The sequence below is a fragment of the Ovis canadensis genome, chromosome 2, assembly GCF_042477335.2.
Source record: "Ovis canadensis isolate MfBH-ARS-UI-01 breed Bighorn chromosome 2, ARS-UI_OviCan_v2, whole genome shotgun sequence".
Lineage (NCBI taxonomy): Eukaryota > Metazoa > Chordata > Mammalia > Artiodactyla > Bovidae > Ovis > Ovis canadensis.
The window spans coordinates 172399981-172418814 of NC_091246.1; the positions used below are offsets into that span (position 1 = coordinate 172399981).

At 39.0% G+C, this 18834-nt stretch overlaps 1 protein-coding gene and 1 non-coding gene across 8 annotated transcripts in view; both read right to left on the minus strand.

Moving 5' to 3' along the window:
• The window catches only part of ARHGAP15 (Rho GTPase activating protein 15), a 706829-nt gene extending 704373 nt beyond the window's left edge, over positions 1-2456 (minus strand). For 2 of the 7 annotated variants that reach the window (XR_011254561.1, XM_069577672.1), the window contains exon 1: positions 1972-2456. The gene's annotated coding sequence lies outside the window, so the exon portion shown is untranslated. The remainder of the gene's footprint in view (positions 1-1971) is intronic. The other 5 variants (XM_069577674.1, XM_069577675.1, XM_069577677.1 and 2 more) reach the window with 4 other exon arrangements.
• A 6267-nt stretch (positions 2457-8723) lies between these two features.
• On the minus strand, positions 8724-8853 carry LOC138434890 (small nucleolar RNA SNORA31). The gene has a single exon (XR_011254949.1). It is a non-coding gene; the product is annotated as a small nucleolar RNA SNORA31 (small nucleolar RNA).
• Between the last annotated feature and the right edge of the window lie 9981 nt (positions 8854-18834).

The window sequence follows — 18834 nt, forward strand, 5'->3', positions numbered from 1 at the left end:
GCTGAATCATAGCCCCAAGTGGAAGAGCATATTTTTCTTTAAAAAATGACTTTCCAGATGAGATCCTCTGCCTTGTTTTTATTTCATCAGAATTTTTTCTTATTCACTTAAAGTGCATAATAATAACTTATAATAACTCATTTGTAATTTACTCTCTTAAGATTTGATCTGTACATTCCAGAGATAACACATAACTGGTTTCTACAAAATGAGAGCATCTTAGTTTACATGTCTATCATCTCTACTTGTTGCTCTTTATAATTTCATAATAAATACATTTAATTAATTCTTAATTTTACACATACTCCAGAAAATATTTGCATTTTGATTTAACAGTTTCTGAAAGAAACAATCATTTAAAAAAGAATTTGGCTTTTAAAAAACTGTAGTGGAATTTTTCAGTACCAAATGCTTATGTAGATATTCATTATTGCTAACGTGTAAGTATTATATATGTTTATTCATGTGATGCTCTTTTATATTAAAATGAAATAAAGTAATAACATATCAACCAAAACTATCTGAATTATAAAGCTTCTATAGATGTAGAGGTTCAGAACCATAATATTGAAGACAAATTTAAATAAGGCTTTCCATTGTGAGGAAATGCAGCAAATTGAAAAGCTAATCTGAATATCAAAGCAAATAAATGTTAGCAGGGTTCTCTTATACTCTAACAAAAAAAAAATGTGTTGAACATCAAGTCCTAATCTCTGTTTTTTCCAAGATCATTTTAATAGTCAACAAGTAGCTAGCGTCAGTATTGACAATTGAAGAGATCTTGAAATGAAGTGTACTAGTGTAACTAATAATTTCCTACCAAATTGACCACATCAAAAATCATTTATATGAGTCTTTCAATAGAAGACAATAAAATAAAAGAAAATTGTTGCCACTTATCAACCCTGTAACCATTTTTTAATAACATAAAAAAATAGTGTTGTGGGGCCATCATATCCCCCATCCAACAGTACAATAAAAATGATATTATGGAAGAGTGTGTCATATCTGGAGCTTTTATTAAAATTCTTTCGAAAATCTACAGTCAGATTTATTTTAGGTATTTGTCTCTGAGATTAGCAATACTTCTATAATTTTCATGCATATGTTACAGCACACAAAGACATTCTGTAAAGGCAAGAAGTCGCTATAAAAGAAAAGTTCTTCTCAGTTTATGATTAACAAATTATTTTAATTTCTAAGGTTATTGTTTTGGAACTCTCAAAGAAAGAAAATTATATAATTACCTAAATAACAGAAGTATATTTCTAATTTGCCTGTTTCCCAGAAGTAATCCTCTGTGAAGTCATCTGTGACTTCTCTTTTAAATGCAGAGTTTTACTTATGAAATAGAAACTTGCCCTCATTTCACCCTATATCTTAAATAAAATTTACGGGAAAAATATCGAATGTCATGTTAGAGAGCTTTCTTTTGCATTTTGAAAGCTTCCTGCTTTTTAATAGCCATTTAATAGACTACAGATTGAATAAACCACGCCTTTTCAAGGGTTTCTCATGCTAACTTTCATACAATACTTTACAGTGGTTATCTTTCATGCTGCATGCGATTCAGATGCTATTTGTTATTTTTACAAAATGGCTTTTTCTCTTTATTCTCTAGATCATGAAGAATGCACATTTTTATAAAGCAAAGATACAAAGTCTCATATTTTCTGTCATAGTTAGTATTTGAAGCACTTTGAAACTAAAAGTTTACCTTACTCTGTTTTTAATATTTTCCTATAAAATCTTAGTGTAATATATTTTAAAAACTTTAGAATCTAACCATTGCAAATTTAAAAAAACAATATTCTTCTCTACACCAAAGGAAACAAATTGATGTTTCAGTCACAAGTGAAAATGTTACAATTTTGTTGGAAAGGTTTGTATGTTGCTACTGAAGCATAGACTACTCTGCCAAATATTTTCAAGTTTAAATTGCATGTTTAATACAAAGTAGAACTCACTTACCTTTCTCTCAGTGCCGACTTGTTGTTGAAACTTTTATCAACTTCTAACTGTTAATGACTCTTTCAACAAAAACGAAAAACAGTCAAGTCAAGTCACATGTCGTAAGAGTAGGCCTAGGTTGGATGCTGCTTAATTTCAGTACTGGAGGAAAAAAATAAAAGGCGTGGCGGTGGAGGGGCGGGGTGGAGTGAGCAGGAAAAACTTTTAAATAAAACCACTTCCTGCGCAGATACAGTTAACCACACACATCACATCATTACTTGATTTGAAGAAATTGCCTTCTATAGTCAACGATATTGTTGTTTTCCAAGGTGATTTTCAATTTTCAGACAACCCACAGTTGTAAAGGTTTCATCAGTTCAGATTTAATGGGGCAAAATGTGCAATTAAAACTTTAGGAGGGGGAGGAGCAGTCTGCTAAGCCTTGGGGACACTTCCTCTTTCTCTGCCTTCTAGCAAGGGCTTTAAGCCTAAAGCCTGCTCTCCTCAGTGGGCTGGAACAGGTCTATATGCCTTCGGAAGGCTCTGTTTATTGGCTTGGGAAGCCAGGAAGCCACTGGCAGTGACAGAGATGGTGCTTCTGTGTGACTCATGGAGGGGCCCAAACAGAGATGTTCCGTTACTAAGTTCATGCAGCTTCGGACAGCCTGCATTAGAACTTGGGAGAATACAGCCCAGGGCCCTGCTGTCACCTGGGGGGTGAGAGGCACTCATCTAGAGCAGCCGTGACATTTGCTCTGGTGGTGGCTCTCTTTCTGGTGTGTTCTTTCTCTGTTTCCTAAGCAGTTCTGAAATCTGCTGAGGAGCTTTTGATCTGGCTGAATGACTTTTTGTGTGGCCTGACTTAAAAAGAAAGAATAAAGGATTCAAGGGGTATCATTTCTGGCATGCTGCTGTGTGCCCATCTATGTCAAACTTTAACCAGTCCAAGACACATTGGGGTGGGAGTGGGAAGCTCAGAATGGCTAAAGGGTGTGTGTTTTTATTGAACCATGGAGTTTTAAGAATAAGCTCCTGGATGTCCAAGCTTGGCTGGTTTTGTGAGATTTGTAGGATCTTCACGAAAGGAAAAGCTTTTCTTCCAAATATCTGAGAAAATTAAATGAGAATCTCTTGTCATAAAACCAATTAGACTAGAAATCTGTGTAATAGTTCTCAGTGATGTGGAATGTTTGGCACACATAAAGAAAATCTTTAAAAATATGTTTGGTATTTATGGCCCAAGATAAGCATGGCATGTTCCTGCAAATTAATTTCTCTAGGACTCTCATTTTTAAAATCATATTTCAGATCTACCATAAAACTTACTGTCAATTGTCATTCCAGGATATACCTTTTTAAGTTTTTAGAGCCCTGACAGTTTGTACTCAACTTTCCTCAACGTTGTGGAGAAAATAGAAACGACATGATACTGAAAGTGAGGAAATCGGATTTCAGGCTTCAGTTCTGACACTGCTGTTTATTTAACCTTGGTCAAGTCATTTAAATGCTCTGAAATTCAGGTTATTTGTCTCTATAATACAATATGCAAATAAAAATATCTATCTCCCAGAATAAAATTATTGGTTGGTATACTCAAAAGCTTCCCAGGTGAAATCTGAAAGTAGGCCCGATACATTGAGAGCAAGAAAAGAACGAAGAAAGAGACAGACCCATCTAGAATGGTGTGTGTGAGCTGAGTAGCTTCAGTTGAGTTTGGCAACTTTGCGACCCAGTGGGCTATCGCCTGCCAAGATCCTCTGTCCATGAGATCCTCCAGAAAAGAACATTGAAGTGAATTGTTATGCCCTCCTCCAGGGGATCTTCCTGACCCAAGGATAAAACCTGCATCCCTTTATTTCTCCTGCATTGATAGGCAGGTTCTTCATCTCTACCACCACCTACCAGTCTGGTAGATGGCAGATTAAATAAGCAAGGGAACTCACATACAAGGGTCGTCTTAGGTGGCTGTAAGACCACCTTATTTATTTATTTACAAATAAATCTTTGTACTTGCCCACCACTATAATCTTAAAAAATTTTATCTAGAGGACTTAACTGGGTTCAGTTAAGCATATAGTCCATGCAGTCCCAACAACGCATTGTTCTCTCAGGCTCTGTCCTTAAAAATGGCTCCCACTATGGGAACAGTGGGAGAAACATACATTCCAGGTCAGAGGAGGAGGGGAGGAGCCGCTGACTGCCTTGGCCCAGTTTGTGGTTCAAGCGGAGGTTACCCAGCTACCTCCTCCAACAAAAAGTAAATAGAATTCAATAGAATTCAATCCTCTATTTAAAATGGATAACCAACAAGGATCTACTGTATGGCACTTGGAATTCTGCTCAATGTTATGTGGCAGCCTGGATGGGAAGGGGAATCTGGGGGAGAATGGATACATGTATATATATGGGTGAGCCCCTTTTCTGTCCACCTGAAGCCATCACAACATTGTTAATTGGCAATACCTGAATACAAAATAAAAAGTTCAAAAGAAAAAAGGAAAAAGAAAAAAAATAGATTTAAATATTTTGTACATAGTAAAGATAGGCAGATATTAGCATGAGCTGGGAATGCTGCTGCCTCCCAAGAAGCATAAAAATATTCAGTATATCCTACTTGATTTTACCCTTTGTAAGTCCAAGTCCTGGTTACTCAGTGATAAAGAATCTGCCTGCAAGTTCAGGAGACATTGATTTGATCCCTTGGTAAGGAAAATCCCCTGGAGAAGGAAACAACAACCCACTCCAGTTTTCTTGCCTGGAAAATCACATGGACAGAGGAGCCTGGTGGACTGTAGTCCCTGGGGTTGCGAAAGAGTTGGACACCACTTAGTGACTAAACAGCAAGTCTAAGTCAGGCTCAGAAATGTAGAACAAGGGATATAGACCATTCCTTTTACATAGGTACTATATGATATTGGAATACGAAAAAAATATAAAACACCAATGTATCTTTATGGGAAATAAACACAAACATCTACTTGAAAATAGAAATTTTCAATGTTTATTTTTCATCATGCATAAGTAGGTGTCAAACAGAGACAAAGCATGATTTTTTATATAAGATGGGAAGGGAGTAACTTAGGCAGTGATGTATCTGGGTTTTGTGGCTAGAGGAGATGTATTTACTCTAGTTTAGACTTTGACACTTGTGACTCAGTATGTTCAGCCTTTCCAGTGTTTAATATTTGACTACTTGCTCTAAGCCAAGAAGTGTACTAATCCTTTTACATTTATCCTTTTATTTAATCCTCATAGCAACCTTATGAATTAACCAATATTATTGTACTGTTTTTTTTTTTTCCTCTCTCTCTCTTTTATGAGGAAACTGAGGTTATGTAGTTGCACAGGTTAGTAAGCAATAGAGCCAGGAGTTGAACCAAGGGCCCTGATCCCACAGTCTTTGTTTTAAAATACTATGTTATTTCCTAACTACATTTTATTCAACACAACTCAAGTAAATAATACTGTGGACAAGTTTCACCCCTTGTGTTTCTTTTTGCTTCTTCATGGACAGGAAAGATAGACTCAGCAGGTGGAAATCATTCTTGGCACTCATGCTAAAGTCAGATCTCTCCAAAGTTCTCTAAATTTAAATCTATATTGAAGAGACTGAAAGAATTGATAAATAAAAATACACTATGTGAATAAATGAGAAAAGTAACACTGAAGATGCATCAATTTGTCCAAGTCAATCAGCAGATAGTCTCAATAAAATCTCATTTATATTGCAGTTGAATTTTTAAGAAACATAACAAGCTATTCCCGAAAAACAAATGTCAAAAAATGCCTAAGTTTATTTTGAAACAGAACAGCAAAGACTGATGACTTACTGGTCAGATATCAACATAGTCCAAGTCATAGTATTGAAAAAACATTTCAATACTGGTCCAAGAGCAGATCGTATTTATTTGAGTTCTTGATATATGACAAAGATGACATCATAAAGTAAACAAAAAGGAACAGATTGATTAGTAGATGATGCTGGTAAGACACATTCACTAAATCACAGAAAACTGTTGAGTTTCCTACATCACGCCACAAGCAAAGATGGACCCTGGATGGAATAAAATCTACATTTGAAAGGTAAATCCATAATGTTGATACAATATAATAAAGAAATATATTTTTGCAGAATGCAACTTTTGTAAACAGTATCCCTAAAAGGAAAAGAGAAAAAATATACAGACTTGACTGTATAATAATTAAATAATTCTGTTAATTACAAAATAGTATAGACAAAGTTACAGAAAAATAGCAGATTGGTAGAACATGCATAGATTCACAAAAGATTTGTGCAAGTCAATAGGAAATCCATATGGGAATTAAGAAATTAATTTGAATAAATGATTCATGAAAAGGACAGCACTAATATCCATCAATATGTAAAGAGATGTACAACACCCCAGTAGTCATTGTAAAAAGAAGTTGAAGTAGCTCCTATTGAAATGGCAAAAATCTGGATGAGAATTTATAGAAAGGACCTCTCTTACACTGATGGTCTAACTGTAAGCTGAAGCTATTCTGACAAGCAATTTGGCAAAAAAATAAAATAGCAAAATAAACTATATGCATGCACTATGTTCCAGCAACCCAGTTCTGGTATAACATCAGTCAGTTCAGTTGCCCGGTTGTGTCCGACTCTTTGCGACCCCATGAGTTGCAGCATGCCAGGCCTCCCTGTCTATCACCGACTCCTGGAGTTCACTCAAACTCACGACCATTGAGTCAGTGATGCCATCCAGCCATCTCATCCTCTGTCGTCCCCTTCTCCTCCTGCCCCCAATCCCTCCCAGCATCAGAGTCTTTTCCAATGAGTCAACTCTTCGCATGAGGTGGCCAAAGTACTGGAGTTTCAGCTTTAGCATCATTCCTTCCAAAGAAATCCCAGGGCTGGTCTCCTTCAGAATGGACTGGTTGGATCTCCTTGCAGTCCAAGGGACTCTCAAGAGTCTTCTCCAACACCACAGTTTAAAAGCATCAGCTTCAGACAAATCCCTCACAAAGAAGTTTTCTCCCCTTTATCACAACAAGTTAACTGATTTAGGTCTTGTTTTTTGTCACTCAGATAATATTTACTTGTTTCTGGGCATTTGTGTATAATTAGGGCGGAAAACCCAGAAGTTTCCAGGCCCTCCAAAAAGATGTTATGAGTTAGATGCTAAGAGACAGTAGAGAAGAAAGGCTTGATTTATACTGAGAAAGACTTCGATTTCCTGTGACAAAAATGGGAGACAGAAATGGGTTTCTTGCATTGGAGGAGAGCTTGTTTCCACTCGCAAGAAGCTGTCCAGCATTGATGAACATGGTAATCTGGGGGCAGCATCTGTTTACCTATTGAAGGCTTGCTATGTACCAGGGAATATAGTAAGCTTTAGGTATGTGTATGTTAGTTAGAAAAACATAAAATAATTTATTAATGAGAAGAATTAAAGCAGTGAAATGGAACATAAAATGTTCAGAAGCTATAAGATTGAAGGTCAGATGAGAAGAGAGGATTCAGCAAGGAAAGTAAAGATTTAAAGAAAGTGATGGTTGTAGCCATGTGGATTTAGAGGTGGGAGGTGGGTATTTCAGGGAGAGGGAGTGTCAAGTGCAGGGACTCTGGATAAGGGTGTGTCTAGGATGTTAAAAGGCTGCATAGAGGTCATTGCGACTGTGGATAAGTGAGAGAGAGTAGTATAGTGAGTAGTGTCAGAAAAGTAATAAGGCACAGACCATGTGGTCTCCCCTTCTCTTTTTGAAAAATCTGAGTAAGAAACATTAAAATAATTTGACTCACGATTTTACAAGAGCATTCTGTCAGTTGTATGAAGGATCGACCAAAGCGATAGGAATAGAACCTGGGAGACCAATTAGCAAGCTATTGCAGTAATCCATGGCATAAATGATTGGGATTTGGACCAAACTGGTGGTAACAAGTATAATGGAGAAATGGTCAAATTCTGGATGTGTTCTGAAAACGGATCCAATGGCCATTTCCTTTTGAACAGCCTGAACAGCTAAAGAATGGAGTTTCTATTAAATGAGACAAAAAAGTCTTCAGAAGAGCTGGTGCACTGGGGCATGTTGACTTGTAGTAATGATAACTTTGAAGTGCTTATTACCATCTCGATGAACTTGATTATTTTGCAGTTAGATATGAAGGTCTGAGGGGCCGAGGGTGGGGTACTTTCCAGGTGGTGCTAGTGGTAAAGAACCCGCCTGCCAATGCAGGAGACCTGTGAGATGAGGGTTTGATCCCTGGGTTGGGAAAAACTCCTAGAGAAGGCCTTGGCAACCCACTCCAATATTCTTGCCTGGAGAATCCCATGGACAGAGGATCCTGGCAGACTACAGTCCATAGGTTCACAGAGAGTCAAGGAGACTTAGACATGGTAGTCTCGGAGGAAGGAGGCAGGAGGAAAAATGACTTTGATGTCCTGGAAGCCAAGGGAAAATATTTTCAAGGATGAATGGTTCATAAATTGTCAGATGCCACTGAAAACTCAGGTAAAAAGAAAGGTCCAAAATTACCTTTCGATACAGGTTATTATAATCTTGATAAAAATTTTAGTAAGATATGGATGAGAAAATCTTATTTTAATAGATTGAAGACAACAGGTACAGATATCCTTTTGGAGTTTTACTCTAGAAGTAAATAGGAAATAATAATAGAAGTAAAATAAATGAAGATGATCCTGTAGAAAGAAATATTGATGATGCCAGATAGAAAGGAAAGTGTTATGATACACTTCTTTTTTTTTTTTTTTTTTTTTTTTTTCTTTTTTTTTCCCTGTGTTCCCCCATTCAATCTGGGCTGCCACAATCAGACAGGCAGAAAGCGCGAGGATGTTTTTCTTGCATCTGTAGTGGAAACCTTAGCAGACAGTAAACTGCTTCAGGTCTGTCAAATAGATGCATTATGATACACTTCTTAAGCAGAGGAGTGGGAATAGGATCTCAGGCACAAGTAGTTTTATGGATTTAGCCATGGCTGAAAACATGAGCAGTACTTTCATTGCAAAGGAAATGAAGCCAGAGGACACAGACAGGTTACAAATATGTAGTATTTTGAGGTCGGTAGGAATTCTCTCCTGATTGCAGCAATTTTGTAAATAAAGTAGGAGCGAGAATTAGAATGCAAGAAAATGGAGTTGAGAGGTTTTAAGAGAGACAATAAAGTGTGAAAGAGTTCAGCATCGTGAGACTTCTGTGGTAGAGTGTGGATACATCTCCATATCCCATATTTTGCCAGAAGCATCAGAACTATCTGTTTTAAATTATGCCCCTGAACTTAGACAAGAAGTATTTCAGTGACACTCATAATGACCCAAAGAGCTTCCCCGAAGACTGTGGAAGCAACAGGGAGTCCTATATAGTTTGAAACTTAGATGTAGAATGGTAGAATTGGGATCGGGGCATAAATCATGATGGGAATTTAATTGTAAAGTTGGTGAGAACAGGAACGTAAATTATTTATAAAAAGATAAATAAAATAAATGTGACATCTCTTGCAACCAAGTGTTATACTGTTGTAGGGGGGAAAAATGTATGTACGCAATACTCACTCATTCAACAAATATATTTGGGATATTTACTTTGGTATTTAGACACAACACCAGGCTCTAAGGATATAATTTCTTGAAGGTATTTTAATGTCATTGAGAGGTGATAGAGACAATAAACAAGAGTAAAATCACATTAATTAATAATGTACAAGAGTAGTAAGAACTGTGGAGATAGTAAAGCAAGACCGGAAAATAGTGAATGTACATAACTCTTCCAAGAAATCGTAATCTAAAAGGAAGTTAAGTATGCAATGCCTTGAGGGGAAAAAGGTGACAAACAGAGAATACTAACAGTTTGATTTTCGTATTCTGGCTTGGAGAATTCCATGAACTATACAGTCCATGGAGAAGTCAATGGCACCCCATTCCAGTACTCTTGCCTGGAAAATCCCATGGACGGAGAAGCCTGGTGGGCTGCAGTCCATGGGGTTGCTAAGAGTCGGACACGACTGAACGACTTCACTTTCCCTTTTCACTTTCATGCACTGGAGAAGGAAATAGCAACCCACTCCAGTGTTCTTGCCTGGAGAACCCCAGGGACAGGGAGCCTGGTGGGCTGCAGTCTATGGGGTCGCACAAGTTGGACACGACTGAAGTGACGTAGCAGCAGTAGCAGCAGCATACAGTCCATGGGGTCATAAAGAGTCAGACATGACTGAGCAGCTTTCACTTCACTTTGCACATGCTGATTGCAGTGATGCAGTAGAGAAGGAAAATTTATTAATGTTGACATGTAAAAGGGATACTCCCAGAAACAATGACCCTGAGTAGGTGAAAGGTAAGGAACAATCTTGACATCAATCCATAGATAATTCATATAAACAAGAGAAAAATGAGAGCATCTAGATGAAGGTGGATAAGTATAGGGTTTTCAGTAGTGATATTCCTGACAAAGTGACTCGACACAAGACATGAAAAAAGTCAAGGAGAAACCTGATGCATGTAGGTAGAACCGTGGTCCAAGCAGAGACAGAGTAAACGCAATGTTACAGCAGGCTTGTCAGTTTGAAGAATAGTAAAGAGACATGCGTGCCTAGAAAGCAGGCAATGAGGGCAAGATTTTGTAGGGTACTGAATGCAAAGTGGGGTAGCTCCTCTCGGCTGCTCCTGTGCTGTTGCAGCCTGGCACTCTCGGCCTCTGCCCTGACCTCGGACGTGGGGTAGCTTCTCTTGGCAGCGCTCTGTGCACCGTTGCAACGTCCGATGTCAGGGGCAGTGGCCGGGAGGAGCAACCCCACATCCAAGGGGCTGTGGCTGTGTGGGCTTGGAGGGCTTGGAGGAGCTATTCCACGTTCAAGGTCAGGAGGGGTGGCGGTGAGGAGATAACCCTCGTCCAAGGTAAGGAGCAGCGGCTGTGCTTTGCTGGAGCAGCCATGAAGAGATACCCCATGCCCAAGGTAAGAGAAACCCAAGTAAGATGGTAGGAGTTGCAAGAGGGCATCAGAGGGCAGACACACTGAAACCATAATCACAGAAAACTAGTCAATCTAATCACACTAGGACCACAGCCTTGTCTAACTCAATGAAACTAAGCCATGCCCATGGGGCCACCCACGATGGGCAGGTCATGGTGGAGAGGTCTGACAGAATGTGGTCCACTGGAGAAGGTAATGGCAAACCACTTCAGTATTCTTGCCTTGAGAACCCCATGAACAGTATGAAAAGGAAAAATGATAGGATACTGAAAGAGGAACTCCCCAGGTCAGTAGGTACTCAATATGCTACTGGAGATCAGTGGAGAAATAACTCCAGAAAGAATGAAGGGATGAAGCCAAAGCAAAAACGATACCCAGCTGTGGATGTAACTGGTGATAGAAGCAAGGTCTGATGCTGTAAAGAGCAATTAGCATAGGAACCTGGAATGTCAGGTCCATGAATCAAGGCAAATTGGAAATGGTCAAACAGGAGAAGGCAAGAGTGAACATCAACATTCTAGGAATCAGCGAACTAAAATGGACTGGAATGGGTGAATTTAACTCCAATGACCATTATATCTACTACTGTGGGCAGGAATCCCTTAGAAGAAATGGAGTAGCCATCATGGTCAACAAAAGAGTCCCAAATGCGGTACTTGGATGCAATCTCAAAAACGACAGAATGATCTCTGTTCGTTTCCAAGGCAAACCATTCAATATTACAGTAATCCAAGTCTACGTCCCAACCAGTAACGCTGAAGAAGCTGAAGTTAAACGGTTCTAAGAAGACCTACAAGACCTTTTAGAACTAAAACCCCCAAAAGATACCCTTTTCACTATAGGGGACTAGAATGCAAAAGTAGGAAGTCAAGAAACACCTGGAGTAACAGGCAAACTTGGCCTTGGAATGCAGAATGAAGCAGGGCAAAAACTAATAGAGTTTTGCCAAGAAAATGCACTGCTCATAGCAAATGCCCTCTTCCAACAACACAAGAGAAGACTACATATGGACATCACCAGATGGTCAACACCAAAATCAGATTGATTATATTCTCTGCAGCAAAAGATGGAGAAGCCTTATACAGTCAACAAAAGAAGACCAGGAGCTGACTGTGGCTCAGATCACGAACTCCTTATTGCCAAATTCAGACTTAAATTGAAGAAAGTAGGGAAAACCACTAGACCATTCAGGTATGATCTAAATCAAATCCCTTCTGATTATACAGTGGAAGTGAGAAATAGATTTAAGGGCCTAGATCTGATAGATAGAGTGCCTGATGAACTATGGAATAAGGTTCGTGACATTGTACAGAAGAGAGGGATCAAGACCATCCCCATGGAAAAGAAATGCAAAAAAGCAAAATGGCTGTCTGAGGAGGCCTTACAAATAGCTGTGAAAAGAAGAGAAGTGAAAAGCAAAGGAGAAAAGGAAAGATATAAGCATCTGAATGCAGATTTCCAAAGAATAGCAAGAAGAGATTAGAAAGCTTTCCTCAGCTATCAATGCAAAAAAAATAGTGGCAAACAACAGAATGGGAAAGACTAGAGATCTCATCAAGAAAACTAGAGATACCAAGGGACTATTTCATGCAAAAATGGGCTCGATAAAGGACAGAAATGATATGGACCTAACAGAAGCAGAAGATATTAAGAAGAGGTGGCAAGAATACACAGAAGAATGTACAAAAAAGATCTTCATGACCAAGATAATCACGATGGTGTGATCACTCATCTAGAGCCAGACATCTTGGAATGTGAAGTCAAGTGGGCCTTTGAAAGCATCACTACAAACAAAGCTAGTGAAGGTGATGGAATTTCAGTGGAGCTATTTCACATCCTGAAAGATGATGCTGTGAAAGTGCTGCACTCAATATGTCAGCAAATTTAGAAAACTCAGCAGTGGCCACAGGAGTGGAAAAGGTCAGTTTTCATATCAATCCCTCCCCCCCAAAGGCAATGGCAAAGAATGCTCAAACTACTGCACAATTGCACTCATCTCACATGCTAGTAAAGTAATGATCAAAATTCTCCAAGCCAGGCTTCAGCAATACGTGAACCATGAATTCCCTGATGTTCAAGCTGGTTTTAGAAAAGGCAGAGGAACCAGAGATCAAATTGCCAACATCTGCTGGATCATGGAAAAAGCAAGAGAGTTCCAGAAAAAACATCTATTTCTGCTTTCTTGACTATGCCAAAGCCTTTGACTGTGTGGATCACATTAAACTGTGGAAAATTCTGAAAGAGATGGGAATATCAGACCACCTAACCTGCCTCTTGAGAAACCTGTATGCAGGTCAGGAAGCAACAGTTAGAACTGGTCATGGAACAACAGACTGGTTCCAAACAGGAAAAGGAGTATGTCAAGGCTCTATATTGTCAGCCTGCTTATTTAACTTATATGCAGAGTACATCATAAGAAACGCTGGGCTGGAAGAAGCACAAGCTGGAATCAAGATTGCTGGGTGAAATATCAATAAGCTCAGATATGCAGATGACACCACCCTTATGGCAGAAAGTGAAGAGGAACTAAAAAGCCTCTTGATGAAAGTGAAAGTGGAGAGTGAAAAAGTTGGCGTAAAGCTCAACATTCAGAAAACGAAGATCATGGCATCTGGTCCCATCACTTCATTGGAAATAGATGGGGAAACAGTGGAAACAGTGTCAGACTTTATTTTTTGGCCTCCAAAATCACTGCAGATGGTGATTGAAGCCATGAAATTAAAAGATGCTTACTCCTTGGAAGAAAAGTTATGACCAACCTCGATAGCATATTCAAAAGCAAAGACATTACTTTGCCGACTAAGGTCCATCTAGTCAAGGCTATGGTTTTTCCAGTGGTCATGTATAGAAGTGACGGTTGAACTGTGAAGAAAGCTGAGTGCCGAAGAATTGATGCTCCTGAACTGTCGTATTGGAGAAGATTCTTGAGAGTCCCTTGGACTGCATGGAGATCCAACCAGTCCATTCTGAAGGGGATCAACCCTGGGATTTCTTTGGAAGGAATGATGCTAAAGCTGAAACTCCAGTACTTTGGCCACCTCATGCGAAGAGCTGACTCATTGGAAAAGACTCTGATGCTGGGAGGGATTGGGGGCTGGAGGAGAAGGGGACGACAGAGGATGAGATGGCTGGATGGCATCACTGACTCGATGGACATGAATCTGAGTGAACTCCGGGAGTTGGTGATGGACAGTGAGGCCTGGCGTGCTGCGATTCATAGGGTCTCAAAGAGTCGGACACAACTCAGCGACTGAACTGAACTTAACTGAATGCCAAGTAAGAAACAATCGTTTTTATGCACATTGTGCTAGTAATTGTGCTAGGAAATTAGAGTTTTTATAAAATTCTTCACCTCCCTCTGTCCCCTTCACTTCTGTCAAGACGCTGTCATCACATCTTGGCTTATTCTTTCCGTCTTGCTTATTTGGATATTGTAACAGAGATAAAGGCTGTTTTTCTTCTATCGACTTAAGTAGGCAAGATATGTCTTTAGGCTCCTGGCTCAGGAACATACTTTTGCCGCCTTAAGATTCTAGGTATCTTTACATAGACAGGTCCCAGGTCCTAGTCTCCAACTCTATTTGAAAATCCTGGAGTATATTACTCCAGGGAGAAAAAGAGGAAAGAAGTAACCTAGTTACAAAACATGCAGTTCATGCTGTAGGAGTATGTACAAAATGGAAAGACTTCCTATGAAACACATGGCTTATGCTAATGCTAAGTCACTTCAGTCATGTCCGACTTGTGTGACCGCATAGACGGCAGCCCACCAGGCTCCTCCATCCCCGGGAGTCTCCAGGCAAGAACACTGGAGTGGGTTGCCATTTCCTTCTCCAATGCATGAAAGTGAAAAGTGAAAGTGAAGTCGCTCAGTCATGTCCCACCCTCAGTGACCCCATGGACTGCAGCCTACCAGGGTCCTCCATCCATGGGATTTAGCAGGCAAGAGTACTGGAGTGGAGTGCCATTGCCTTCTCCAAACACATGGCTTAGCATCCCAGAAAAAGCAAGTGAAACTAACTGAAAGATAGGATTTAAAATGAAATCTGAAGCTAAAGGAGTAAGCTTGCAGGATGCTGTTATGACAAATAGAGGAGGCAGGTAGTCCCTGGGGTCAGAGATTTTCATGGTCACCAAGGAAATGAAAAGATTGCACTAGACTTGCTCAGAAGCCAGCAGTTAGAACTGATTCCTGCTGAAAAATAGGACCCTCAAATGGCTATGGCAACCACAAAAGAGAAACTAGAGTAGATAAAAACTAGGAAGCTCATCTATACTGGGTCCTTGATTAAAAAAAAAAAAAAAGGTCTTTGTGAAAAATTAAAAACTGATTTATGTTAAGGATCCAGATACATGATATTTTCTCAGATACTGGAGACTCCCAAGTCTACAAATTCATATAAAATCTAAACCATTGAAACCAGGTGGCCTCTGGAAGAAGCAAATGCAAAACAACTATGTAGCAAAACAACTATGTAGCAAATACTTCCTCAAGCCAGAGTGCATGCAGATCCATCCATATAAGGTGCTTTCACAATGAAAATGACACTGCATATCAAAAATCATCAACCATCTGCAAAAGTCAGCATAAAAATGATTCCTCAGAATTCAAGATCATGCTCAATCTAAGAAAAATCTACAAAATGAGTATATTTCAGTTGAATAAAAAAATTAGAAATGAAATAGATTCCCACAGAAATACCAGAGTTCCATTTAAAAAAAATGATTGACATTTTTATAACCAAATATAAAGCTTTAAAAATGCATATTAGGGATTTAAGTTCTTGACTTATTGTTTAGTTGCTCAGTCATACCTGACTCTTCTGCAACCCCATCAACTGTTGCCCACCAGGCTTCTCTGTTCAAGGGATTTCCTAGGGAAGAATACTGGAGTAGGTCTCTGTTTCCTTCTCCAGGGATCTTCCCCACCCAAGGATTGAACCCACATCCATTACATTACACAGATTCTTTATTGCTGAGCCACCAGGAAAGTCTCATGTTCTTGATTACCAGAGAATTTTTCTAGCAGTAGAAAGATTATCCTTTTTTAATTTTACCGTAGTAACTATACCCATGCTGCATCATGAATTAGAATGGAAGTCCTATATTATGATGCCTTCAAACTGAAATATTCCAGCATTATATGACTTTCCTTGATAAATACGTATCATTATAAATCAAGGGTTGAATTATTCACATAATTATTTTTCAGATATAACTCTTGGAAAGTAGATTTGAGCACATAATAAATATTCTTCAGTTAAGAAGCAACATAACCTATCAAACAATTTGCTTCAATTAAATTTTTCAGTCTTAAAATAGAAGGATCATTTACATCATCATAGATAGAATATAATTTGTTTTATCTAACTGAAAAATAACCAATTCTATGAATCGGCGAGTTTATAATTTTTATTGTTTGTCTTAATTTCCTGTCTATAGAATTGAACTAGAAACTAAAAATGACTTCTAGGTAAAAACTGCTTATGGAAAAAACATTGTATTTCATGGAATATATCAGCAACTTGTATTTTACATCTTTAAAACTGAAATAACCTTAAAATGTATATCTACTTTCTAATGAATAGATGACAAATATTGAAACTTTGTTAGCATTGTAGGTGGTAAACTTTTCCTTTCATTTTCTAAAATTAATGCAGATGTAAAATGTCTGATACTTCCACTTTATTACTTTATGCCAATTTACCTATTATCTTGAACTCTAAGCCAGAAACTATAGTTTTCCACCTTCTGTTTCTCAGGTAAAATTTGGTAGTGAGACAAAATAAAACATGGTAAGATTAAAAATTCAAAAGGCATATTAAAGTAAATAACAGGTGCAGAAAAAAATGGTAAACTGGAAGATAGACTTGAAGAAAATCCTAGTAAGTCCTAAAAAGATGTAAAATGTTAAAGAATAAATAAAAGGAAGGAAATACAGACAATAGGGGAGAACAAAATATAAAGAGATAAAGCCAGAGATAAAGCCAAAGTAGATTTCCTTGACTTGACAAAAAGACCAGGATGTAACAGAAATGCAAAATAGAGAATGGTTGATTATGATGAAAGTTAGGTTCAGGCATGATTTACATAAGCTGAAATTCTTCTGAGCTGAGTTTTGAAGAAACATGCTGGTAAATTATCGAGATAGGCATGTTTGAGTGTAGATAAAGCTCTTGACTGATGACACTGTATCCTTTATTTTAATAAATACGGTAATGTATAAATCCTGTATTCACCAGTCAGAGAGGACTCTGATTTCTCTGTGATAACTTGGCACTTATCATCCTGGGTGTAAGTTTTATTTTGCCATCTACAGATTAAATGTTAGCCTTCCAATTTTCCAATGAACTATATTACAAATGGAAGGTATGAGTGATAGATGAAGCTGTCCACTAGTGTGCTGGACCAGGCTTAAGCCACCTTCAGTTCATTTCAGTTCAGTCAATCAGTCATGTCTGACTCTTTGCGACCCCATGAATCACAGCACGCCAGGCCTCCCTGTCCATCACCATCTCCCGGAGTTCACTCAAACTCACGTCCATCGAGTCCGTGATGCCATCCAGCCATCTCATCCTCTGTTGTCCCCTTCTCCTCCTGCCCCCAATCCCTCCCAGCATCAGAGTCTTTTCCAATGAGTCAACTCTTTGCATGAGGTGGCCAAAGTACTGGAGTTTCAGCTTTAGCATCATTCCTTCCAAAGAACACCCAGGACTGATCTCCTTTAGGATGGACTGGTTGGATCTCCTTGCAGTCCAAGGGACTCTCAAGAGTCTTCTCCAACACCACAGTTCAAAAGCATCAATTCTTGGGTGCTCAGCTTTCTTCACAGTCCCACTCTCACATCCATACATGACCACTGGAAAAACCATAGCCTTGACTAGACGGACCTTTGTTGGCCAAGTAATGTCTCTGCTTTTGAATATGCTATCTAGGTTGGTCATAACTTTTCTTCCAAGCAGTAAGGGTCTTTTAATTTCATGGCTGCAGTCACCATCTGCAGTGATTTTGGAGACCCCCTAAATAAAGTCCGACACTATTTCCACTGTTTCCCCATCTATTTCCAATGAAGTGATGGGACCAGATGCCATGATCTTCATTTTCTGAATGTTGAGCTTTACGCCACCTTTTTCACTCTCCTCTTTTACTTTCATCAAGAGGCTTTTTAGTTCCTCTTCACTTTCTGCCATAAGGGTGGTGTCATCTGCATATCTGAGGTTATTGATATTTCTCCCGGCAATCTTGATTCTAGCTTGTGCTTCTTCCAGCCTAGCATTTCTCATGATGTACTCTATATAGAAGTTAAATAAGCAGGGTGATAATATACAGCCTTGACGTACTCCTTTTCCTGTTTGGAACCAGTCTGTTGTTCCATGTCCAGTTCTAACTGTTGCTTCCTGACCTGCATACAGATTTCTCAAGAGGCAGGTCAGGTGGTCTGGTATTCCCGTCTCTCTCAGAATTTCCCACAGTTTATTGTGATCCACACAGTCAAAGGCTTTGGCATAGTCAAGAAAGCAGAAATAGATGTGTTTCTGGAACTTTCTTGCCTTTTCCGTGATCCAGCGGATGTTGGCAATCTGATCTCTTGTTCCTCTGCCTTTTCTAAAACCAGCTTGAACATCAGGAAGTTCACGGTTCACGTATTGCTGAAGCCTGGCTTGGAGAATTTTGAGCATTACTTTACTAGCATGTGAGATGAGTGCAATTGTGTGGTAGTTTGAGCATTCTTTGGCATTGCCTTTCTTTGGGATTGGAATGAAAACTGGCCTTTTCCAGTCCTGTGGCCACTGCTGAGTTTTCCAAATTTGCTGGCATATTGAGTGCAGCACTTTCACAGCATTATCTTTTAGGATGTGAAATAGCTCAACTGGATTTCCATCACCTCCACTAGCTTTGTTCTTAGTGATGCTACCTGA